This window comes from Panthera uncia, assembly GCF_023721935.1.
Source record: "Panthera uncia isolate 11264 chromosome E2 unlocalized genomic scaffold, Puncia_PCG_1.0 HiC_scaffold_20, whole genome shotgun sequence".
Taxonomy (NCBI): domain Eukaryota; kingdom Metazoa; phylum Chordata; class Mammalia; order Carnivora; family Felidae; genus Panthera; species Panthera uncia.
The window spans coordinates 12,859,723-12,885,462 of record NW_026057589.1 but is presented as its reverse complement, the minus strand read 5'-3'; the positions used below and the strand labels follow the sequence as shown (position 1 = coordinate 12,885,462).

The following is a 25,740-nucleotide window of genomic DNA, read 5'->3' as shown; positions in this document are numbered from 1 at the left end:
CGGTTAAACACAAGGCAGGCTGGGGAACCTCTAACCTTTAAGGAGCTGATGCTGCAGCTAGAGAAAGGCCGCTTCACCATGGAAAGCAGAATCAAGATCCTGCCTGCCAAATGCCAAGCAGGAGGTCAGGAGCAAAGGCTAGAGAAAGAGGCCTGAACAGAGTCCTGTGACCTGGGTTCACCAGTCTCTGAGCATGGTCTCAGTTTCCTGTCTGTAAAGTATAATAAAACCAACCTTCAGGGGTTATGGTAATAGCAAAGTGCTTTTGCTGAGCTTCCAGGGGATCTGAGGAGGCATGGCCACTGAACTTGGGTCTAGAAGCCTGGGGAGCCTAGAGCCATCTCCATCTTGAACTACAGTCTTATGTGCAATGCTTTGAAAGGAAGGGACATCATTCCAAGCCCAGGAATCCCAGAGAGGGCACAGTGGAGTTAATTCAGGCTTCTATGAGGCTCGAGTGAGGTCCTGTGGCTAGACCCCATCATCTCCACTCTGTCCTGCCCTCCCAGCAGGCCACCTGACTGGTATGAATCAACTTGGCATAGTTCTGCCAAGGCCTTGTAGAGGGTGTGGTCAGAGTAGCCATAGCGTTAGGGATGAAGGTGGGTAATTAGCCAAGTGCATTCCAGTATGGGCCTTGTCCTGCTGAAAGTTCAGGGCCAAACCAGGAATCCAGTTTTGTCAACCCAATTGAGAAATCATTTGAACAGCTACTCGTACCAGGCATTGACATTCGGAATAAGACATACTAACATCTTTTAGGGTAGCATTTCTCAAATGAGATGCTATGGAATCCTAGATGTTAAGGGTCCCCTTAATAAAGATTCTGTGGTCACGTTCAGAGAAACTACAAATTATTGTCTTGGATAGTTTGATGCTTTGAACACAGTCCTTTCCCCTGTCCCCTGATTCCTGCTTGTAATGTCCACTGGTGGAGGAGCTAAAGGATCCCTTGGGGGGTTGTCCCATCCCTAACTACTAAATCAGGGAGCTGGCTGTGAACACTAGGTGGAGATGGAGCTGCCCCACTGGTGCCCACAGAATTCTGCTGGGCAGAGCCATTCTCCGCTTTCGGTCTGACTCAGGCAAAGTGAAAGTACCCTTATTCTTGGAGATGGGGCTGAGTAAAGGGCTTCACTTCTGTGTCCTCAGGAACTCCCTGTGCTGTGTGTACTACCATGAGTTACACCAGAACAGTTGTGTCGGGAAGCCCTAGCTGTGTGATCTTAGGTTAGATACTTCATCTCTCTGGGCTCATATCTCCCATCTGTAGACTGGGTAATTGATTAGTTCTCAACACTGGTGATGTTTATCAAAGGCCTTTTCTCCCTCTGTTTGTTGCTTCTGCCTACACATGCACTCCAGTCACTACCACATCACCCAGTTTTATTAAGTTTTGTAAGAAGAAGTGTGTTTTTTTTTTTTTTTTTTTTTTTTAAATCAGAGTAAATGTGTTCTGGAGAGGAGCTGGGGCAGGCCCAACCCTCCTGGGAGCCAAAACTTGATGTGGGGACTCCTGCCATTAATATGCCAGGCGCCATCAGTCAGGAAACAGTTCCTGGCTGTTCCTCTGGGTTTGTGGCCCCCTCCTATCCGCACTCCCAAGGCAGGCTGGGGACACGTGGCCCTGCCCCGCCCTTGCTGGCTTCAGTTTCTCAATCGGGAGCGAGAAGCGGCAGTGGCCTGCTTTCCCCGCCCTTCCCATCAGTCGGGAAGCCGGATTGTGGGCTGGGGGAAGCAGCAACCTCTCACCTGGCACCCTCTGCCTCCTGCTCCTAGGCACTTGCTCCTACCCTCGAGCCCCTTAAAATCAGAAAAGCCCGAGAAGACCGCGTCCTCCTGGGTGAACAGGTAAGAAGGCATTCATTTTTTTCTCACATGGTTTTCTTTTTCTGACTTCACCTCAACTTAGCTGCTGCTTTCACAGATCACAGCAAGAGGGATTTGAGAAAGACTTGAAAAAGTCCCAGCCAAAAAGCTGTGAACTGTTTCTCTGAAATGGTGTGAATTCTCTGCTCTGTATTTCTTTAGACTTGCAGGAAAAAAGATCCAAATAACCATAAAGCAAGTTACTTCTCTCTGTTTGCTTCTGAGTTTTGTAAATCAACAGAGCCACATTTTTAAGTGGTTGTGGGTTACTGGGGTCTGCTCCAGTGCATATTGCTTTAGGTCTTTAGATTTTTATGTACCATGCATGAATTATGTGTGCGAATTACCTTATCAAAAATTAATTGATTTAAAAGAAAGGGGAAAAATGGCATGAGTGAGCCTTCCTCGTTTGGATGGTATTCTGAAATGAAAATGAGTTCTTTTATTCTTTGCATTTATTTTAAATTTGCAAAAACCAGCTAACTACTTGTCATTTTAAAGGTATGTCATTTTAAAGGTATGTGGTATTCGCTACATTAACAAACCCATCCCAGCATAGGCAGCCTTTACCCCTCATTTGTGAAGTTGGGTTGCTTCCAGGTGTTTTGCAATTAGTATTTTGACTTTTATGGGTAATCCTGTGAAAATAACTTTTTCTGTTTTTTTTTTTTTTAGATTCCCCCCCCCACCCCCTTCTTGGAGTTTATTCTCCATCAAGAATGAATACTGGGGGCAATGGCAAGAACGTTTTTGTAGCTCAGTTCATGTTACATATGCAGGTCAGCTCACTCAAGAATTATGTGACTAATTCCTAATTTCCAGAACCATGATGGTATGAGGGGGTGGGTGAGGAACTTGTTTTCTCTGAGGATTTTGCAGGAAGGAGGCAGTCTGCATAGTGGTTAAGACTTGACCTTTGAAAGCAGGCAAGCCTGGGTGTGTATGCATAGCTGCCTGACCTTGAACTCTCACTTAATAATTGTGCCTTAATTAGTTCTCATGCAAAATAGAGATTATAAAACTTCTTGGTGATACAGGATTTTTAAGGCACTTGGCACAATGTCTGGCACTTATTAAGCACCCTTGGAAGACTCTTCAAGCCTGGGGCTTTCCCTGGGTCATTATACTAACTGGGCAGAATTGATAAAGTCCTCTCAAGGGCATCTTCTTGACTCCCTCTTACCCAGCCCCACTGTAACTGGAGTGAAAGTCTTCTCCCCTGCTACAGGATTTTATTGACTTAGGCCCCTATCTTTGCTGAGGCTGGAGGGCTGTATGTCAGAGGACAGCAGGTCAGGTGAACCTCTTTCTGAAGGATCCCCAGACTCTTGGTCTCCTCCTGCCACCTGATCTAGATGTCACCCTTCCATCTCCCAGTCACCTTTGTCAAAGTGCAGGTTTACAGGATCCTTGGACAGAGCGGAGAATTCCCCAGAAGTCTAGGGACACACCTTCTGTTCTCTAGTCTAGTAAGTTATTGGGAGGCCACCTATGAGGCTCAGTGGAATAAGCACAGGCTGGTCAGGCTGGGTTCCAATCCTGGCTGTGGACAGTCATTGGACTTCTGAGCATCAGTGTCTTCATCTATAAAATCAAAATGTTAATGCCTTTGCCATAGAATTACATGAGAAAACATAGGTAAGGTGTTTGGCACATAGGGGTCCATTATTGTGGAAGGTCAAACCCATGCTCCAGAGCTTTTGGGAAGATACCAGAATTAGCCATAAAAGACAGGCAGAAGACTCATGTGCTAATTTTCTTGGTCAGCAGTCGTTTATTGGGCCATGGTGCTGGAAACTGGGGTGAGATGCATAAGACAAGTTCCATGCATGTGAAACAGGCACACAGCTCGTCTCACAGGAGCAGAGGAGACTGGGACTGGGACAACTCCCTGCTTAAGAAGGAGGAAAAGTCTATTAGGCAGAAATGGGAGAAAGCTGAATTTGGGGCAGGAGGTGGGGTAGGGGGCAGTTCAGGAGGCTGCAGGACTGGGAGAGTGGGATAGGTGAGAGGAGTCAGCGGGGACCAAATTTTGAAGGTCAAGTGGGAATTTGGACTTTATCTCAATGATGTGGGGTTTTAAGCAGGGTTGGGGATGCCTTTCTGGCAGCTTTAGGGGATGGTATTAGAGGCCTGATATGGACCCAGCCTTCCACCCCATCTCAAAGGCTTTAATGGTACCCCAAATAAATAAATGCACACAGTGGAATTCTTAGGATAGGTTCAGTGTGGGGGATCCTGGCCTGAAAGTTGGGGTGCTGGGTTCTGGGGTTCTCATCCCAGAGTGGGTGGTCTCCTCTTCTGCCTCAGTTGAGGGTTCAGGGCAGTTAGGCTTCCTATAGCTCTTTCCTTCTGGAGGTCTGCAAAATGTCTTTGGAAGCTGAAGTTACCCACTCCACCCCACCCCACCTCCCAGGCAGTACTGTCTGGTGGCTGTCCCTGTCCCAACCTTGGAAGAGGCATTTTTTTTGAAATGGGCAATATGGGGGGCACCTGCATGGCTCAGTTGGTTGAGCGTCTGACTTTGGCTTAGGTCATGATCTGACAGTTTGTGGGTTCGTCCCCCGCATCTGTGCTGACAGCGCTGAACTTGGAGCCTGCTTCAGATTCTGTGTCTCCCTCTCTCTGCATCCCCCTACTCATGCTCTGTCTCTCAAAAATAAATAAATGTTAAAAAAAAGAAAGAAAGAAAGGGGCAATATGGCCCTTTAACCCAGGAGACTCCACTGAGGTCTGGGAACTGTGGCCTCCAGCCCTGCAACAATCCCAGGGGAGTTCTGGTCTCTGGCTGTCTTACACACTTATGCATGAGGGCTCTGTCCCATGATTAGGGGGTGATGTCCCCTGGGAACTGAGCTGCATGAACCTATGTCCTGGGAACCTATGTCCTGGGCTTCCCAGGAGCTGTTAGGAGACTCCTTTCTGTGTATCCCAGCCAGGAAGGGCGAATGGCCGCACCTGGAGAACTTTCAATTTTTCCACATCCTCACCAACATGTTATTTTCTGCATTTTGATAGTAATGATCTTAATGGGTATGGGGTGGTATTTCATCATGGTTTTGATGTGCATTTCCCTAGTGATTAGTGATGCTGAGTATCTTTTCACATACCTGTTCTCCATTTGTATATCTTCTTCGGAGAAATATTTGTTTATATTCTTTGTCCATTTTTTTTTAGTCAGGTTATTTGATTTGTTGAGTTGTAGGAGTTTTTTTAAATTTTTTTTTTAACATTTATTTATTTTTGAGACAGAGAGAGACAGAGCATGAACAGGAGAGGGTCAGAGAGAGGGAGACACAGAATCTGAAACAGGCTCCAGGCTCTGAGCCATCAGCCCAGAGCCCGACGCGGGGCCCGAACTCACGGACCGCGAGATCGTGACCTGAGCCGAAGTCGGACACTTAACTGACTGAGCCACCCAGGCGCCCCAGAGTTGTAGGAGTTTTTATATATTCTGGATATTAACTCCTTATCACGTTTGTATATATTTTTTCATTCCATAGGTTGCCTTTTCACTCTCTTGACTGTATCCTTTGATGCACAAAAGTTTTCAATTTTGATATAGTCCCATTTATCCTATTTTTGCTTTTGTTGCCCATGCTTTTGTTGCCATATCAAAGAAATAATTGCTAAGTCCAGTGTCACAAAGCTTTTTACCTGTATTTTTTTCTATGAGTTTTATAGTTTTGGATCTTGTATCTTTACAAGCATTTTAATAACTTTATTGTTTTTATCACATGTTTACTGGGGAAAATGCTGACGTTCAGAAAAGCACAGGAAGGAAAGAAAATCCCAATCCCCCCCCCCCCCCCCCCCCCCCCCAGATATAACCATTCTCTAATGTTTTACTGGGAAACTCTCCAGACAATGCCTTTATTGCTTTCCAGCTGTAACCTGCACATGAACCACCTGGGGATTTTGTTAAATTCTGATTCCTGAAAGCCCGAGGTGGGCCCCAGTCTATATTTCTAACAAGCTCTTAGGTGATGGATGCTATTGCTACTGATCAGGAAACCATACCTAGCTATATATACACACACAGCTCTGTGTCCTATGGGATCATCTATACCTGATTTTCTCATAACCTGTGTTTTCCCACCACTCAACATTTATTGCCATGGAAATGCTGATAAATACAGAGCTCCATTATAATTTATAGTGGCCATATGATCTTCCATTTTGTGGTAGGATGCTAACTCAACTAGTCCCCTTCAGGGTGCTATGAAATTATCATTGTTATAAATAGTGTAATAGCAAACATCTGTGTGACCATGTCTTTGTTTACCTGAAGGAATTATTATTACTTTGTGGTGTTTTTTTTTTTTTTTTAAGTTTTATTTAAGTAATTTCTACACCCCAGTTGGGCTGAAACTCACAGCTCCAAGATCAAGAGTTGCATACTCTTCCTACTGAGCCAGCCAGGCACCCCTTATTTATTTGTTTTTCTAAGAAGAAGACCAGAACTAATGCATTCAAATGTGTTACTCCTCAAAGGAGTCACCTGGATCCTTAATCTCAAGGCTCTGCCAGTCCCCCATTGGTGGAGGGCAGACCAGTGTAGGAGAGAGGCGGGATAGGTGAAGCATGGGGGTGGGACAGGCAAGAGTGTGGGAGGAGGCAGTGGTGCTAGCACAGTTGCACCCAGTCGTCAGCCTGGAATTATGGATCTAGTGATCATTTAGTACCCACAGCTCCCTGCCAGCTTTGACTTAGTCTTCCTGATTTTACAGAGGAAGAAACAGGTGTAGGGGAATACTAGCTTGTCCATGGTCACGTAGGTGCAATGTGGCACCACTGCTGGGGATGTACCAGGCTCTGTGTCTGAATGTTAGTTGCCTGGCCCTTCCTGGAGGCTCTACCCTGCCCTCTAGCCACTGTGGTTCTGGTCCCACTGCACCGGAGACTCTCAAGAGCGCTGCCTGGGTGCCTCTCCAGGCCCTCACCCCCTGCCCTCCCATCTGGGTCCTGTCGAGCAGGCCTTGAACCTCACTCTCTCCTGCAGCCAGACCAGCATGAGAGGGAACCCCCCAGAAGAGACCTCCCTGCCAAAGGCTCCATGGGCCGTGCAGGGTAAGGCCTTTGTTAGACGCTAATTTTAGAGTCTCCTGGGCCTGGGAGATCCAGGGGGCCGGGGTGTGGGCCTGGGGTGTCTTCCAGATCACTGCCTCCTCCCTAGCCAGGCTCTGAACAGAGCTCTGAGGACTGGAGGCCCCAGTCCTCCAGGACTGGAGGGTAATCACTGACCAGTTGTACAGTAAGGATTTACTGGGATGGGGCCTGTTGAGAGTATCAGACAGTTGCAGATGGCCCTGAACTTGAATCCCAGCTCTGCCACATGCTCTCTGTGGGACTGTGGTCAAGTCACAGTACCTCTCCAATCCCACATTCCTCAACTGTAAAGTCGGATAAAAATAGGCTCTCCTTATAGGTCTCATAAGCTTTAGGATGGCCACCATTAAAAAACAAAAACAAAAAATAAGTGAGGGCAGGGATGCAGAAAAATTGGAACGCTTGTCCTCTGTTAGTGGGATTGTAAAATGGTACAGATGCTATGGAAAACAGTTTGGGAGTTTCTCGAAAAACTAAAAAAAGAAATATCCTATGATCCAGCAATCTCAGTTCTGGTATATACCCAAAAGAATTGAAAGCTGGGTCTTGAAGAGATAGTACACCCATGTTTATAGCAGTATTGTTTGCAGTAGCCAAAAGGTAGAAGCAACTCAGGTGTCCATCGGCAGAAGAATGGATAAACTAAGTGTATGTATACATGCAATGGAATATTTCTCAGCCTTAAGTGGAAGGAAATGCTAACACATGCTTCAACATGGATGAACCTTGAGGATGTTATGCTAAGTGAAATGAGCCAGACAAAGACAAATACTGTACGATTCCACTTATATGAGGCACTTAGTGTTGTCAAAATTATGGAAACAGAAAGTAGAGTGCTGGTTGCCAGGAACTAGAGGGAGGAATGGGGAGTTATTATTTCATGGGTATAGAGTTTCACTTTTGCAAGATGAAAAGAGTTCTGCAGAAGGAGGTAGGGATGGATGCATAACCATGTGAATGTATTTAATATCAGGGCACTGTACACTTAGAAATGGTTACGATTTTATATTTTATGTGTGTTTTACCACAATTTTAAAAAAACGAATGTTAATTTTTACAGGAAGAGACAGGGTGTGGGCAGGGGAGGGGCAGAGAGAGATGGGGACACAGAATCCAAAGCAGGCTCCAGGCTCTTGAGTACAGAGCCTGACGCGGGGCTTGAACTCACAAACTGTGAGATCATGACTGGAGCCAAAGTTGGATGCTTAACTGACTGAGCCACCCAGGTGCCCCCACAATTTTTAAAATTGGGAAAAAGCTAGTACATGCCTCATAGGGGTTTTGTGAGGCAATTTATGAGAACTATTAGTGTGCGGTCTAGGGACATCCAAGACTTTCTGCCTTATGGACCCAGTTGTTGGGAGATATGTATGTGTGTTCTTGTGGGGAGTGCAATTCTGCACGAGATGCTCAGTGTGCTCAGTTCCGGGGAGACTTCCTGGAGGACTTTCTATGCTCAGGGTGATCCTAGCGTTTGTGGGATGGGTGGATTCCAGACATTGGAAAGTCCCTGGCAGAAAAATCACTTCCACTAAAGGGCAGTTTGCAGGGAGGCAATTTCAGCCCCACCTAGAGGACGTGTGATCAGAGCTATCCAAATGTGGAGCACTCCCCATTAGTGGAGGCATGTAAGGAGAGACTTGGCAAGCTGGAGAGGAGACTCCTACATGAGGCAGTGGCAGAGGCAGAGTCTCTCCTAGGCTTTGTGCCTCTCTCATGTGATCCAGTCCAGTCTAGTTACATATAACAGGTCTATGTGAAGGTGGGACCCAAGTCAGAGGGAGGGAGGGAGCAGGCAGGCGGGAAGACTTGCTTCCAGCCCTCCCCTAAATGACAGTAATAATAGCTGCTGCTGTTTACTGTGGGCAAGCCCTGTGTTAAATGCTGAACCGGGCTTGATCTCAAATTCTCACCACAACGCTGTGCAGTGGGTGCTCCAATATCCCCATTTTATAGTTGGGAACTGAGGCCCAGGGTTTAAGTCACCTGTTCAAGGTTGCCAGTAGATGCTGGAGCTGGGATTTAAACCTCGACAATCTGGCTTCAGCCCTCTATGCTGGGTGGAAATCTACAAAACCTACGTGCCACAAGTTGGCCTCTACCTACCCTGCTGCACCTGGCTGACAGTTCCTGGGCCCTGACAGTCTCACAGGTATGGATTCAGCAGCCACCACCTCTTCTTGCCGGGTGAATCAGCACTTTACCCTCCCTCTGGCTGGCTTCTTTGTGGAGCCAGGCCCAGCTTGCCTGGGTCCCCAGGGTCCAAGGATAATACCATGCAGACAACATTCACCTTGATTGGGAGCCAGGCTCTCTGTTGCTCAATGCCCCCCTTCTTCCATTAAATGAGACCCTCCTTAAAAACTCTCTTCCAGAGCTTAAAGTCTTTCTCATGGCTCTTGCGTACATTTTGCTTTTTTGCAGCAGTGTTTTTTCCAGCCTAGCTCTCTTGGTGCCAAGACCTTGTCCACATGATTCAGTTTGTTCAAGTTCCCAGTCTAGTACCCACAAGGCAATAAATTCTGTCCCTAATGGTGGCAATGTGGTGCCTTCCTCTGTCCTCACAGCTAAGTAAGATTACAGAGGAAGCCTTAGCAGGGATGGTGATTTATCTAGAATTGACCCATTTGGCTGGGGTGGCATTCATACCTTATGAAGGCACAGGGAGCTACTAAGGACATCTCTGTGCCAGGCAGGTTGCTAAGCTCTCCCTGAATTCATACAGTACCTGGGAGATAAAGGGCTGTGTCATTCCCATGTTAGAGATGAGGAGACTGAGGATCAGAGAGGTTAAAGCATGTGTTGAGAAGCCAAGATTTTTGCCTCTCTATGCTACTGCCCTTGAGGCTCTGTGTCAGTTGTTGATCTGATAGCAGTATGAGTTCCACTCACTGCCGGGTAGAATAACTACATTTAAGCTTTCTCTCCCACAGCTGCCTGGGGAGTGAGCCTTGGTAGTGCTATTTTATAGATGAAGAGGGTGATTAGGGACTTCCCAGGGAACCATAGGGGAAGGGGCACACCAGGGATGAGTGGTGGTCCTTTTGACCCCCTCCCCCCCTTGCTCTACAAGTACCTTGTCAACTCCACCACACTGGATTGCAGTCAGTGTGGCCCCCCTGCTTGCCTCCTTGGAGGAGCTGTCCCAGGCCCCAGTGAAGCTGTGATTCACAGACGCCAGCAGACCAGCTGGCCCGGTGGAGGCTGGGCTGGGGCCAGGTACTTTCCAGTGTCTTTCCACAGTTGGGAAACCTTTCTTGAATGACACTTCTGCAGAGGGTGCCTCCTGGTCCTCCCTGCCTTGGTTTCCCTCCTGGCCAAGAAAGGCCACTCCTCCCCTTTTCCCTGGAAATCACATAGGCAATGTAGTTTTTTTTCAATTAAATATAATTTGTCAAATTGGTTTCTGTACAACCCAGTGCTCATCCCAACAGGTGCCCTCCTCAATGCCCATCACCCACTTTCCCCTCTCCCTCACCCCCCATCAACCCTCAGTTTGTTCTCAGTATTTAAGAATCTCTTTATAGTTTGCCTCCCTCCCTCTCTGTAACCTCCCCGCCCCCAACCATGGTCTGCTGTTAAGTTTCTCCAGATCCACATAGGAGTGAAAACATACAGTATCGGTCTTTCTCTGCCTGATTTATTTCACTTAGCATAATACCTTCCAGTTCCATCCATGTTTCTGCAAATGGCCAGATTTCATTGTTTCTCATTGCCAAGTAGTATTCCATTGTATATATAAACCATATCTTTTTTATCCACTTGGCAATGTAATTTTTTAAATGTTTATTTTATTTATTTTTGAGAGAGTGAGCAGGGGAGGGGCAGAGGGAGGTGGGGACAGAGGATCTGAAGCAGGCTCCATGCTGACAGCAGAGAGCCCGATACAGGACTCTAACTCATGAACCATGAGATCATGACCTGAGCCCAAGTCGGACACTTAACCAACTGAGCCACCCGGGTGCCCTGGCAATGAAATTTTTGACTATCATATTGCAGTGACAAGAGTTCTGGAACTCTTAACCCAACCCTATAAGGCATGACTCTTAACCCCAGAGGAGGAAGCTGGGGCTGGTTCAGGATCTGGGACAAACCCTGGGCCTGCAAAGCCCTTAACATTGGCTAAGTTGGGGCACCTGGGTGGCTCAGTTGGTTAAGCCTCCTCTCTTGATTGTGGCTCAGGTCATGATCTCACAGTTAATGAATTTGAGCTCTGTGTTGGGCTCTGTGCTGACAGGGTGGAGCCTTCTTTGGATTCTCTCTTCTTCCCTCTTTGCTCCTTCCCCACTCACATGCTCTCTCACAGTAAACTTTTTTTTAAAAAAAGTACAGAGAGTTCGATAAAGCCATCCCACCCCAGATACATAGTATCTCTTGTTATTAGCATGTATTACTAGTGTGGTACATTTGTTATAATTGATATTGATAACATGATTATTAACTAAAGTTCATAGTTACATGAGGGTTCCCTCTTGGTGTTGTACATTCTCTGGGTTTTGACAAATGTATAATGGCACTCTGACAATTGTGATATCCACAATTACAGTATCATACAGGATAGTTTCACTGCCTTACAAATCTTCTGTGCTCCACTTATTCTTCCCTCCCTCCCCACAACCCCTGACAACCACTGATCTTTTTACCATGTCTGTAGTTTTGCCTTTTCCAAAATGTCATGTAGTTAGAATCATACAGTATATAGCCTTTTTAGATTGGTTTCTTTCACTTAAACATACACACTTACAGGGGGTCACCTGGCTGGCTCAGTCTGTGGAATATGTGACTCTTGATGTCAGGTTTGTGAGTTCAAGCCTCATGTTGGACATAGGTTACATTAAAAGAAAAATGTTATGAAAAAACATGCCCCCACAATATTTTTCAAATGTTCTCGCTGGGGCACCCAGGTGGCTCATTCGGTTGAGCATCTGACTCTTGATTTCGGCTCAGGTCATGATCTGGCAGTTCATGGGTTTGAGGCCCGTGTCCATCTCAGTGCTGACAGTGTGGGCCCTGCTTGGGATTCTTTCTCTCTTCCTCTCTCTCTCCCCTGCTCTCTCTCAAAATAGATAAATAAACTATATAAATATCTTTATATCTATATATCTATATCTATATCTATATCTCGTGACTTTCTGCCCCTGACATGGAATAGCTCTTCATTTATTTAGGTGTTCCTTGGTTTCTTTCATCATAGCTTTATAGTTTTCATTATATAGATCTTCTACATATTTTGTTTATACCAAACTATTTCATTGTTTTGGTCCTAACATAAGTGGTATTGTGTTTTTAATTTCAAATAGGTGATATATATGCACAGGAAAAAAAAATTCAAGAGGTATAGACTGGTTTACAGCTTCCTCTCTGTATCCTATTCTTTAGGCCTCTATTTTCAACTATCCAAAGACATTCACTGATGCTAGGTTCTTTTTTTTTTTAATTTTTTTTTTTAATGTTTGTTTATTTTTGAGACAGAGAGAGACGGAGCATGAACAGGGGAGGGTCAGAGAGAGAGGGAGACACAGAATCCAAGGCAGGCTTCAGGCTCTGAGCTGTCAGCACAGAGCCTGATGCGGGGCTTGAACTCATGGATGGTGAGATCATGACCTGAGCCGAAGTCGGACGCTTAACTGACTGAGCCACCCAGGTGCCCCTGATGCTAGGTTCTTGTGGGTCTTTCTAGAAATTGTATGCACATACTCAAGCTCATATGAATATTTATTACTAATTCAACAAACATTCATGAGCATTTGCTATGGGGCAAGTACAGGAGCTGAGGCCAAGAACAAAAGGAAGCCCTGCTCTCATGGAGCTTATATTCCTTATAGTTGGTACCACCAACTATAAGAACTCTTCGTGGCAGGTATTATTATCTCTGTGGGAGGGCTGAGGGCCAAAGGAGGACTCTCTGGGACAACTAAATTCTCCAAGAGCCTAAGGAGAGAAGCTGGGTCCTGCCAAGAGCTAGGGGCAGGGCTGCTCAAGGCCAGAGGAAGCAGATTCTGGAAGGGAGGGCTTCTTGCCAAGGCAAATAGGTACAGATGAGGAGGAGGTGAGGAGGAAGCTTAAGGAAGCTGCTAGACCAGTCTGGCCAGAGTCCAAGTTCCAAGAACTTGGAAATCCTGTTTCCAGGTGGCTGCATTAAAATTTTTTTTAAAAAATATTTATTTTTGAGAGAGAGACATAGTGTGAGTGGGTGAAGGACTGAGAGAGAAGGGGGGGAGACATAGAATCTGAAGTAGACTCTAGGCTCCAAGCTGTCAGCATAGAGCCCAATGTGGATCATCGACTCATGGACCTCGAGATCATTGACCTGAGCCTAAGTCAGCCACTTAACCGACAGCCACCCAGGCGCCCTCGGTGGCTGCATTTTAATTCCTTAATTTTCTTTCCTCTCTAGCTTCTTAGACACATTCTTCTGGGGACCAGCCTAACTTTGTTTGGCTGACATGAAGAAAAAGGATTTTTATCCATATAGAGACCAACACTGCCAGGGGAGTGGCCAGGGTGTCCCCAGAGGCACAGAAGGTCAGACAGGCCTGTGATGAAGAGCCAAAGAGAGGCAGTGGGCGGCTGAGGACTGATTATCTGAGTGGCAGCTCTTGGCCAAGTTGGCTTCCTCACTTGGGTCTCCCTGTCAGGTTGGAGGTAACATTTTTTATTTTTTATTTTTTAAAATTTACATCCAAATTAGTTACCATATAGTGCAACAATGATTTCAGGAGTAGATTCCTTAGTGCCCCTTACCCATTTAGCCCATCCCCCTTCCCACAACCCATCCAGTAACCCTCTGTTTGTTGTCTATATTTATGAGTCTCTTCTGTTTTGTCCCCCTCCCTGTTTTTATATTATTTTTGTTTCCCTTCACTTATGTTCCATCTATTTTGTCTCTTAAAGTCCTCATATGAGTGAAGTCATATGATTTTTGTTTTTCTGTGACTAATTTCACTTAGCATAATACCCTCCAGTTCCATCCGTGTAGCTGGAAATGGCAAGATTTCATTCTTTTGATTGCTGAGTAATACTCCATTGTATATATATACCACATCTTCTTTATCCATTCATCCATCGATGGACATTTGGGCTCTTTCCATACTTTGGATATTGTTGATAGTGCTGCTATAAACATTGGGGTACATGTGTCCCTTCGAAACAGCACACCTGTATCCCGTGGATAAATGCCTAGTTGTGCAATTGCTGGGTCATAGGGTAGTTCGATTTTTAGTTTTTTGAGGAACCTCCATCCTGTTTTCCAGAGTGGCTGCACCAGCTTGCATTTCCACCAACAATGCAAAAGAGATCCTCTTTCTCCACATCCTCGCCAACATCTGTTGTTGCCTGAGTTGTTAATGTTAGCCATTCTGACAGGTGTGGGGTGGTATCTCATTGTGGTTTTGATTTGTATTTCCCTAATGATGACTGATGTTAAGCATTTTTTCATGTGTCTGTTAGCCATCTGGATGTCTTCCTTGGAGAAGTGTCTATTCATGTCTTTTGCCCATTTCTTCACTGGATTATTTGTTTTTTGGGTGCTGAGTTTGGTAAGTTCTTGATAGATTTTGGATACTAACCCTTTATCTCATATGTCATTTGCAAATATCTTCTCCCATTCTGTCAGTTGCCTTTTAGTTTTGCTGATTGTTTCCTTCACTGTGCAGAAGCTTTTTATTTTGATGAGGTCCCAGTGTTCATTTTTGCTTTCATTTCCCTTGCCTCCAGAGACGTGTTGAGTAAGAAGTTGCTGCGGCCAAGATCAAAGAGGTTTTTGCCTGCTTTCTCCTCGAGGATTTTGATGGCTTCCTGTCTTACATTGAGGTCTTTCATCCATTTTGAGTTTATTTTGTGTGTGTGGTGTAAGAAAGCGGTCCAGGTTCATTCTTCTGCATGTCGCTGTCCAGGTTTCCCAGCACCACTTGCTGAAGAGACTGTCTTTTTTCCATTGGATATTCTTTCCTGCTTTGTCACAGATTAGTTGGCCACATATTTGTGGGTCCATTTCTGGGTTCTCTATTCTGTTCCATTGATCTGATCTGAGTGTCTGTTCTTGTGCCAGTACCATACTGTCTTGATGATTACAGCTTTGTAGTATAGCTTGAAGTCCAGGATTGTGATGCTTCCTGCTTTGGTTTTCTTTTTCTGGCTATTCAGGGTCTTTTCTGGTTCCATACAAATTTTAGGATTGTTTGTTCTAGCTCTGTGAAAAATGCTGGTGTTATTTCGATAGGGATTGCATTGAATGTGTAGATTGCTTTGGGTAGTATCAACATTTTAACAATATTTCTTCTTCCTATCCAGGAGAATGGAATATTTTTCCATTTTTTTGTGTCTTCAATTTCTTTCATAAGTTTTCTATAGTTTTCAGTGTATAGATTTTTCACCTCTTTGGTTAGATTTATTCCTGGGTATTTTATGGGTTTTGGTGAAACTGTAAATGGGGTCGATTCCTTGATTTCTCTTTGTGTTGCTTCATTGTTGGTGTATAGGAATGCAACTGATTTCTGTGTGTTGATTTTATATCCTGCCACTTTGCTGAATTCATGAATCAATTCTAGCAGTTTTTTGGTGGAATCTTTAGGGTTTTCCATATAGAGTATCATGTCATCTGTGAAGAGTGAACGTTTGACCTCCTCCTGGTCAATTTAGATGCCTTTTATTTCTTTGTGTTGTCTGATTGCTGAGGCTAAGACTTCCAATACTATGTTGAATGACAGTGGCGAGAGTGGACATCCCTGTCTTGTTCCTGACCTTAGGGAGAAAGCTCTCAGTTTTTCCCCATTGAGGATGATATTAGCATTGGGTTGTTCATATATGGGTTTTTATGATCTTGAGGTATGATCCTTCTATCCCTGCTTTCTTGAGGGTTTTTAGCAAGAAAGAATGCTGTATTTTGTCAAATGCTTTCTCTGCGTCTATTGAGAGGATCATATGGTTCTTGTCCTTTCTTTCATTGATGTGATGAATCACGTCAATTGTTTTGCAGATATTCAACCAGCCCTGCATCCCAGGTATAAATCCCACTTGGTTGTGGTGAATAATTTTTTTAATGTATTGTTGGATCTGGTTGGCTAATATCTTGTTGAAGATTTTTGCATCCATGTTCATCAGGGAAATTGGTCTCTAGTTCTCCTTTTTAGTGGGGTCTCTGTCTGGTTTTGGAATCAAGGTAATGCTGGCTTCATAGAAAGAGTTTGGAAGTTTTCCTTCCATTTCTATTTTTTGGAACAGCTTCAAGAGAATAGGTGTTAACTCTTCCTTAAATGTTTGGTAGAATTCCCCTGGAAAGCCATCTGGTCCTGGACTCCTGTTTTTTTGGCAGATTTTTGATTACTAATTCGATTTCCTTACTGGTTATGGGTATTTTCTATTTTCTATTTCTAAAGAAATTTCTAAAGAAATTTTCTATTTCTTCCTGTTTCAGTTTTGGTAGTGTATACGTTTCTAGGAATTTGTCCATTTCTTGCAGATTACCCATTTTATTGGCATATAATTGCTCATAATATTCTATTATTATTGTTTTTATTTCTGTTGTGTTGGTGGTGATCTCTCCTCTTTCATTCTTGATTTCATTTATTTGGGTCCTTTCCTTCTTCTTTTTGATCAAACTGGCTAGTGGTTTATCAATTTTGTTAATTCTTTCAAGGCACCAGCTTCTGGTTTCATTAATCTGTTCTGCTGTTTTTTTTGGTTTTGATAGCATTAATTTCTGCCCTAATCTTTATTATTTCCTGTCTTCTGCTGGTTTTGGGTTTTATTTGCTGTTCTTTTTCCAGCTCCTTAAGGCATAAGATTAGATTGTGTATCTGAGATCTTTCTTCCTTCTTTAGGAAGGCTTGGATTGCTATATACTTTCCTCTTATGACCGCCCTTGCTGTGTCCCAGAGGTTTTGGGTTGTGGTGTTATCATTTTCATTGACTTTCATATACTTTTTAATTTCCTCTTTAAGTGCTTGGTTAGCCCATTCATTCTTTAGTAGGATGTTCTTCAGTCTCCAAGTATTTGTTACCTTTCCAAATTTTTTCTTGTGGTTGATTTCAAGTTTCATAGCATTGTGGTCTGAAAATATGCACAGTATGATCTCGATCTTTTTGGACTTACTTAGGGCTGACTTGTGTCCCAGTATATGGTCTATTCTGGAGAACGTTCCATGTGCACTGGAGAAGAATGTGTATTCTGCTGCTTTATGGTGAAATGTTCTGAATATATCTGTTAAGTCCATCTGGTCCAGTGTGTCATTCAAAGTCATTGTTTCCTTGTTGATTTTTTGATTAGATGATCTGTCCATTGCTGTGTTGAAGTCTCCTACTGTTATTTATGGTATTACTATTGATGAGTTTCTTTATGTTTGTGATTAATTGATTTATATACTTGGGTGCTTCCATATTTGGGTGCTTCCACATTTGGCACATAAATGTTTACAATTGTTAGGTCTTCTTGGTCTGTAGACCCCTTGATTATTATATAATGTCCTTCTGCATCTCTTCATACAGTCTTTATTTTAAAGTCTAGATTGTCTGATATAAGTATGGCTATTCTGGCTTTCTTTTGTTAACCGTTAGCATGATCATTGGTTCTCCATCCCCTTATTTTCAATCTGAAGGTGTCTTTAGGTCTAAAGTGGGTCTCTTATAAACAGCATATAGATGGATCTTGTTTTCTTATCCATTCTGTTACCCTGTGTCTTTTGATCAGAGCATTGAGTCCATTGATGTTTAGAGTGAGTACTGAAAGATATGAATTTATTGCCATTATGATGCTTGTAGAGTTGGAGTTTCTGGTGGTATTCTCTGGTTCTTTCTAATCTTTTGTTGCTTTTGGTGTGTGTGTGTGTGTGTGTGTGTGTGTGTGTGTGTGTGTGTATATATATACTTGCAGGGCTGGTTTAGTGGTCACAAACTCCTTTAATTTTTGTTTGTCTGGGAAACTTTTTATCTCTCCTTCTATTTTGAATGACAGCCTTGCTGAATAAAGAATTCTTGGCTGAATATTTTTCTGATTCAGCACACTGAATATATCCAGCCACTCCTTTCTGGCCTACCAAGTTTCTGTGGATAGGTCTGCTGCAAACCTGATCTGTCTTCCCTTGTCTGTTAGAGACTTTTTTTCCCTTGCTGCTTTCATGATTCTCTCCTTGCCTGAGTATTTTGTGAATTTGACTGTGATATGCCTTGTTGATGGTTGGTTTTTGTTGAATCTAATGGGAGTCCTCTGTGCTTCCTGGATTTTGATGTCTGTGTCTTTCCCCAGGGTAGAAAAGTTTTCCACTATGATTTGCTCACATAACCCTTCCACCCCTATCTCTCTCTCTTCCTCTTCTGGGACCCCTATGATTCTGATGTTGTTCCTTTTTAGTGAATCACTGATTTCTCTAATTCTTAAATCGTGCTCTTTTGCCTTAATCTCCCTCTTTTTTTCTGCTTCATTATTCTCTCTAAGTTTGTCCTTTGTGTTGCTGATTCTCTGTTCTGCCTCATCCATCCTTGCCACTGATGCATCCATCCCTGACTACAGCTCAGTTAGAGCATTTTTAATTTCATTCTGGCTATTTTTACTTCTTTTATCTCTGCAGGAAGGGATTCTAATCTGTTTTCAACTCCAGTTAGTATACTTATTATCGTGATTCTAAATTCTGGTTCAGACATCTTGCTTGTATCTGTGTTGGTTAAATCCCTGGCTGTCATTTCTTTGTGCTCTTTCTTTTGGGGTGAATTCCTTTGTTTTGTACTTTTGAAGGGAGAAAGGAATTAATGAGGTAGAAAAATTGAAATTAAAAAAATTAAAAAAAATTAAAATTAAAAATTAAAAAAACACACAAAAATCTAATAGATGATGCTAGATCCTAGGTGTGTTTTGGTCTGGGTGTTGAAAGTGGTTTGACAGATTAGAGGGAAAAAAGGGGGGGAGAAAGGAAATTGTTTGAGATTTTGAAAAAACGAATACACTGAAATAGACTAAAATGACATGATGGGAGTAAAAAAGAATTTGAAAAAATATACACAAAAATGAAGAATATAGTAGAAAAAAATTAAAGAACATTTTTTTTCAATATATGAAATTTATTGTCAAACTGGTTTCCATACAACACCCAGAAAGAAAAATATTTTTAATAAAAGTTAAAAATAAATATGAGGTTTTTCATTTTCTGTATTTAAGAAAAAAGAAAAGAAACGAAAAAGAAAAAACAAAAAAGAAAAAAAGAAAAAAAAAGAAATCATTTGAAAATTTGAAAAAGTGAATACACTGTAGTAGACTAAAATAAAATGATGGAAGTAAAATAGAATTTGAAAAAAATTTATATAAAAGCAAAAAATATAGTAATAAAAATTAAATGAAAATATTTTTAATAGACATTGAAAGTAAAAATGAAATTTTTCTCTTTCTGCATTCAAGAAAAAGAAAAGAAACAAGAGAAAAAAGAAAAAGAAATAAAAAAAGGAAATTGTTTGAAAATTTGAAAAGGTGAGTACACTGAAATAGACTAAAATAAAATGATGGAAGTACAGTAGAATTTGAAAAAATTTACACAAAAGTAAAAAATATAGTTATAAAAATTAAAGATTTTTAATAAAAATTGAAATTAAAAAAATGAATTTTTTTCTGTATTCAAGAAAAAAGAATTGTAAAAGAGAAAAAGAAAAAAAAAAAAGAAGGAAAATTGAATAGATGAACCTGCTAACAGATTGAAGTAGGGCTGAAATTGCTTCATTTTCTCCTAGAAGTCAGTCTATGTAGCCCTTTATAGTCCATAAACTAAGCCGGCGGTCAGACTTATGTTCTTGAAGAGCGAAGTTGGCCTAGTTGGGCAGGGCTCAGTGTAACAGCTCTGCTCTCCACTAGATGGCGCTGCTAGCCTACTGGGGTGGATTGTTGTGGCGCTCCTAGGTGCTTATGCGCATGCGCAGGAGTGGTGAAAATGGCGCCACCCAGCTACCCAGTCTGTTCCCCCAACGCAGATCAGCAATTGCGCACCTGTCCTCTGTCTTCAGCTCTCGTCCACTCCCCGCTTTTTCACTCTCTGTGACCAGGCCCCAGGCAGTACCTCTCTCCCATGTTTTGTCTCAGATGTGGCTGTTTTCCCCAGCCCCTTACTTCCGAAGGACTGCGGCTTTGGCCCCTTTTGCCCCTCTGCGGGAGGGTCTCACCGAGCAATGGGCAAATGAGCATTTGCTGAATATCGGCTGCACCCAGGAACGCCTGCTGGACCCTGTTGTTGCCGGTGCCCCGAGACCATGGCCAGGTGCCAGCCCGCCCCAGAAAAAGTTCGCGAGACAGTGTAGCAGCAGCGTCTCAGGGATTATGGAAAATCACAACACACATCTGGCACCAGGCTTCACTCTTAACAATCTTGCCCCAGCACCAGTGAATGTGGCCGACTTCCAGGGTCTGCTGGGACCAGGTGGCTTCAGCAGTCTCTACCAGATGTCCTTCCAGCAGTGGAACCGCTCTTCCCCGTGTGGCCCGACAACCTCCTGGACCCCACTCTGTTCCTGGGGATTTGCCCTTCCCACCAGAGTACCGCCAGCTATCGAGCTGCGGAGTTGTAGCCTTTGCGCTCCCCTTGTTTACAGTCTTAATGGAATTTAAACCCTCTCCTTTCTCCTTTCTCCCTTCTCCCTTTTTAGTTTAGTCCCTGCGGCTGTTTCCAATTTTCCACTTTCTCTCCAGCTGCTTTTGGGAAGGGGTGCTTTTCCTGTATTCTCCCCCCCCTTCCCCAGTCTCCGTCTTCTCTCCACCCGCAAAAGCGGTTCCCTACCTTTTGCAGCTTCTCGCTCCCCAAGTTCAGCTCTCCACGCCGCTTACCTGCTGAATTCTGTGGTTCAGGTTGTGCAGATTGTTGTGTTAATCCTCCATTCAGTTTTCTAGGTGTGTAGGATGGTTTAGTGTTGGTCTGGCTGTATTTCATGGACGCGAGACACACAAAAAGCTTCCCTGCTGTCCCGCCATCTTGGCTCCTCCCCTGGAGGTAACATTTTTAGACATGGCCCTGGACTCTCTGGCATCCCACTTCCCACCTGTGCCTCAAACATTAGAGCCAGTGGATGCCCTATAGCCATATGTATGCTGCCCTGCACCCATCCCCCAGCCCTGCTAAGAATTTTTGCGTCTGGTTATTTTGTGTGTGTCATACATGTAGTAATAATAGCTCATCACTGATCAGGACGAGGGCCAGTGACTGAAATTTCATTCCCGTTTTTACACATGAAGAAATGGGCTCTGAAGCCAAATCTATGCTTCTGCTGTAACACTACATTGCCTCTGTAGTGTCACAGAGCACCCTCTATAGCGCTCCGGGTAGAGGCACACGCAATAGGAGTCCTTCTGTCCAACTTGGTATGTTTGTACATGACTCACTTAAGCAGCTCAGATGCTGACCCTCTGGCTGAGCTGAGACCCTTCCCCTCTTTTTGGCTGTGGGGTAGTTCTCTGGCTCTCGACTCTCCAAATGGTGCTGCTTAGGGCCATTTTTGACTTGGTTATAGTCTTAGGACCCACCTTGTAAAGAGGAGTTACTCCTTAACAGGGTTTGACTGATTTTATGGTTCTTACTACAAATTGTCAGGTAGGGCCAATGCAGAAAAACTGCAATATTTTATCAATGAACATGTATCAGACATATGTGCCTTTTACCAAATAGAGCTCTTTAATTCCTACAGGCAGAAAGGATTCACTTACATGATGATTACATTCTATACAAACGTAAGCAGTGTGTCCTTCAGCCCCTGCTTCTATTGAATGGCACCCATTTTACTGAGTAGATGATGGTTCTTTATACATTTAGATTCCCTGGAATACATGCACCAGGGAATTGCCTGGGAGGCCAGCGTCTTGAAGAGACAGTTCTTAAAAGGATCTAGGACTTTTTTCCATCTAGGCATGGTTCAAACTGCATGGGAGAACTGCCCCTCAGCCCCTTCCAGGCACATGAGCCTCCATTAGACCCCCCCCCCCCCCCCCTTAGAGGTTATCTTCCTTTGTCACGGGGCTTACGGGGCGATGGTTGGTATGTTGGTACTCTTGCCTCCAGCTTCTGCCTTTCACTCATCTTGCACATCAGTGCTCCCTAAATTAACGTTCTTATCAGGTCATTCCCCTGCTCAAGAATCTGCACTGGGTCCCTGCTGCCTGTCACATCAATAACTGCTTGGCTTTCAAGACCACCTGTAGTGTAGCCTTGTCTTGCCTGTTCAGCGTAGATTCCCATTACATCCCAACACAGCTTCTTTGCTCCAGATGAATAACCTTCCCTTTGCTGTCCAGAGTATCTGCTACGCGGGCCTCTTCTCCATGCCTTGTTCACTTTATCCCCACTTCTCCCTCCTCAGTGTCTTTTCTCTTCCCCATTATCTACCCTTCATCCTATAGCCTAATTATCTATCCCCTTTCCTTGCATGAAGCCTCCTTTGACCAGCAGGCCAACTCCAGTACATTTCTTCTCCAAACACCTATGATGTTTATTGTTCACACCATAGAGACTGGCCTTTAACTATTCTGCAGATGTTCTTTTGGCCCGCTTCCAAGATCACCACCTAGACTGTGATTTCTATAAGAGCAGGGAACTGAATACCCCATAGTGTAGAATGGGCATATATCAGTGCCTGAATACTAGCCATCAGCAGTCAGGCATTGCGCATGGAAATATTCTGTAACCCTCAGGCAAAAAAGCATGTCAACAACAGGGCTCTTAGTGTTACCATATTCTATAGATTGCAAAATACACCTTTCCCTCACTTATCACATTTTAACATCTCCTTTGGAATCAGGATCAATGGCATATCATGATATAATTGATAGTTCAGTTCCTCTTCTTTGTTTCTTAGTGGAATATAAAATATTGGTGCATTTTGCAGTCAGTTGTGCATTAGACTTGATGAAAAGCACTGACTTGATGGTTACTTACTGGTTGATGTGAGAATCTGTTGATAGCTGTTTCTGGATTGGACCTGGGAGAAAGCATTTAGGAGAAGTGAGGGGATGTTGGATGTTTTATTGGGCCCAGAAGCTTCCTGAATCTGAATTGATTCACCTCTTCCTCTCCTCCATTCTCGTGTTCCCTGTGTGTGCTGCTTCAGAGACTGATTCCTCACTAATTGGAATCTTAGCATCACCAGCCCTGGTGGGGTGGTGGGCCAAGAGGCTGTCTTCCCTCTCCTGTGAGGAGCCTTCACATGGGCTTGGCAGAACCAAGGTGTCTCTGACTAGCCAGCTCAGCTGCTCAGCTCTGAAGGCAAGAAAGCTGAGCTCCCAGCCCTGAGTAAAGCCAGACTGGGAGGGATTAGGGGAGACTGAGGGCAAGGGCCACAGCCTCTGAGGAAGCACAGAGGGCCAACCCATCCATGGTGACGAGGAATGGCTCCTTTCTAGGCCCATCGGCCCTGAGCTCTGGCCTGAGTGGCCTGCCCTGACCAGCTCAAGTCATGCATACAGACTCTGGGTTCTGAGTTTGAAGTTGCAGGGTGCTCAGGTCACTCCGCCCCCCTCCAGATCCTCATGGGCTCCATCCCCTGAAGCAGCTTCTCTTGGCCCCACAGGCAGTCTCCTCTAGCAGCATAAAGCTGCTTGGCAGGGGAATGTGGTCTTTTCCTTTTGTTTGCAGACCATCCCCTAATGCAGAGTTATCAGCAAGAGCTTTGGGGCCTGACGTAGTTAGATTTGATTACTTCCTCTCCTATTTGTTACCATGTGACCTTGGGCAAGTTGCCAAACTTTCTGAGATTTGGTTTCCTCTTTTTTTTTTTTTTTTTTTTTTTTTGGGTAGATGGCAATTTTAATAATAGCAAGGGGAACTTCTATATGAAAGCTGGTCTTTTTTTTTTTTTTTTTTATGCGTGCATTCTTTTTTTTTCTTTAAATCCAGTATAGTCAACACACAGTGTTAATATTCGTTTCAGGTGTACAATATATAGTGATTCAACAATTGTATACATCACTCACTGCTCATCTCAATAAGTGTACTCTTAATCCCCTTCATGTATTTCCCCCATCCCCCTACCCACCTCCCTTGGTAACCATCAGTGTGGTTTCTTCATCTTTAAAATGAGGGTGAGAATTCTAACTCTGATGTGTGTGTGTGTGTGTGTGTGTGTGTGTGTGTGTTTGCATATGTAGGGATTAAGTGACAAAAGTAACTAACATTAGCCACTATTATTATCATCGTTGTCCCATTGAAGGTAGTCCCAGCTCCATCCTATGGGCCTTGCCCAACATTATCATTGCAAGTTTTATGGGCCCCACACATCCCTGAACCAGAGGCAGCACCATCTCCATGGCCCTCCCCCAATCCTGACAGAGAGTTCTGGCTGTTTTTCCCTCATTCTCCTGGGTTTCACCGAGAATTCCTTGTGTGTCCACTGGGGGCTGTGCCTGGTGAATACTAGAGCTCTAGTTCCAGGGGAGAAATAAGGCAGGAGGCATGAAAAGTTCAAGGCTAAAATAACTCATGCAAGGAGAAAGAAATATAAGGGAGATTCCTTTTCATTAAGATGGAGGATTTGATAGTTTGTGGGGAAAAAACTCTCTAAAACATCTGGAAACTTAGGATAGAAAACAGTCGACATGCTTTTTATGCATAGCTGCATGGAAATAGGATAGCCCTTGGAGAAGAGACATAAAGGGAAGTTGACAGCCTGTCTGGGCAGGGAGTGAGATAGCTTTGCCTGCTCTGAGCATCTTTTGCTGGTCCGGATAAGGCAGGGATTTGCATCTGAATAGCCATAGGGACAACGGACACAGTTTTGATCTTATATGAAGCAGAGAGGTAGAACTGTGACTCCCACATACATCTGGGACCCTTCAGGGTTTAAACTTCCAATGAAAGGCCAGAAAAAATACACTCACCTTCAAAGGCAGCGAGCAGGAAGCTCTTCTAACCTGGCCCGGGTTTGGTTGGGGAAGGCCTCTTCTGAGAAATTTATAACCACACTCCTGCCCTCTTTTGAATTTGCGATCCAACTTACACTACTCATGTGATTCTAGAGTCTCTAGGCCAGGAAATTCTAGGCTGGAAAATTCATAGAGACAGAAAGTAGAATGGTGGTTGCCTAGGGATGAGGGGAGGAGGAAATAGGGAGTTGTTTAAAGTTGCTAGGGTTTCTGCTTCCCAAGATGAAGAGTCTTCGAGGTTGGTGGCACAATATGAAAGTACTGAACACCGTAGAACTGTGTGCTTAAAAAAAAAAAAAAAATGGTTAGGATGGTAAATTTTATATTAGGTATATTTTGCTACAATAAAAAAGTGATTTCGGACTGATAACTTGGGGATACCTTGCAGAAGCAAAAGCAGAACCTCTTCAGAGGGGGGATACACCTTCAACCCAACTTGCTTGTTGAACTTGAGCAAAAAAGCCCAAGTTACAAAATGCACTAGGAAACCAGCAACCAGGAGGGAGTAGGCAGCAAGAACAGAAAAGAGAGCTAGAGGATCAATGTCCCCAGAATGTTACTGTGGAATTATTCATAATGTCAAAACAAAACAAAACAAAACAAAACCCACCACCACGACAACAGCTGGAAACAAAGCAGAGTCCCTCTGGCAGGAAATTTTGCGTAGCCATTAAAAGATTCAGAAGGCTTTACCTGAGGGATTTGATTATTGAGTGAGAAAAATAAGAAATGGTCATGGGTGCTATTATGATCCCAGTTTTTGCAAAGCAACCCCATAGCAAGCAAAACATGACCCCAACCCCACACTTGTATATATGTATGTATTTTTCTAACAGATAGGTGAGCATGAAAAAGGGAGTGAAGGCTGCCCATCAGGGCTGCTTGTT

The 25,740-nt window shown here is 43.8% G+C and overlaps 2 protein-coding genes and 1 long non-coding RNA gene across 6 annotated transcripts in view; 2 read left to right on the top strand and 1 right to left on the bottom strand.

Annotated features, from left to right (window-relative positions):
- SF3B3 (splicing factor 3b subunit 3) overlaps positions 1-13,623 on the top strand; it is a 69,188-nt gene extending 55,565 nt beyond the window's left edge. For all 3 annotated transcript variants that reach the window (XM_049622590.1, XM_049622588.1, XM_049622589.1), the window contains exons 27-28: positions 1,780-1,851; positions 13,376-13,623. The gene's annotated coding sequence lies outside the window, so the exon portion shown is untranslated. The remainder of the gene's footprint in view (positions 1-1,779; positions 1,852-13,375) is intronic.
- Positions 13,624-19,361: 5,738 nt separating this feature from the next.
- Positions 19,362-25,740, top strand: part of IL34 (interleukin 34) — a 44,136-nt gene continuing 37,757 nt past the window's right edge. For both annotated transcript variants that reach the window (XM_049622601.1, XM_049622599.1), the window contains exon 1: positions 19,362-19,432. The gene's annotated coding sequence lies outside the window, so the exon portion shown is untranslated. The remainder of the gene's footprint in view (positions 19,433-25,740) is intronic.
- Positions 22,654-24,982, bottom strand: LOC125916412 (uncharacterized). The gene is made up of 2 exons (XR_007455900.1): positions 24,809-24,982; positions 22,654-22,914 (listed from the first exon to the last, which is right to left on the bottom strand). It is a non-coding gene; the product is annotated as an uncharacterized LOC125916412 (long non-coding RNA).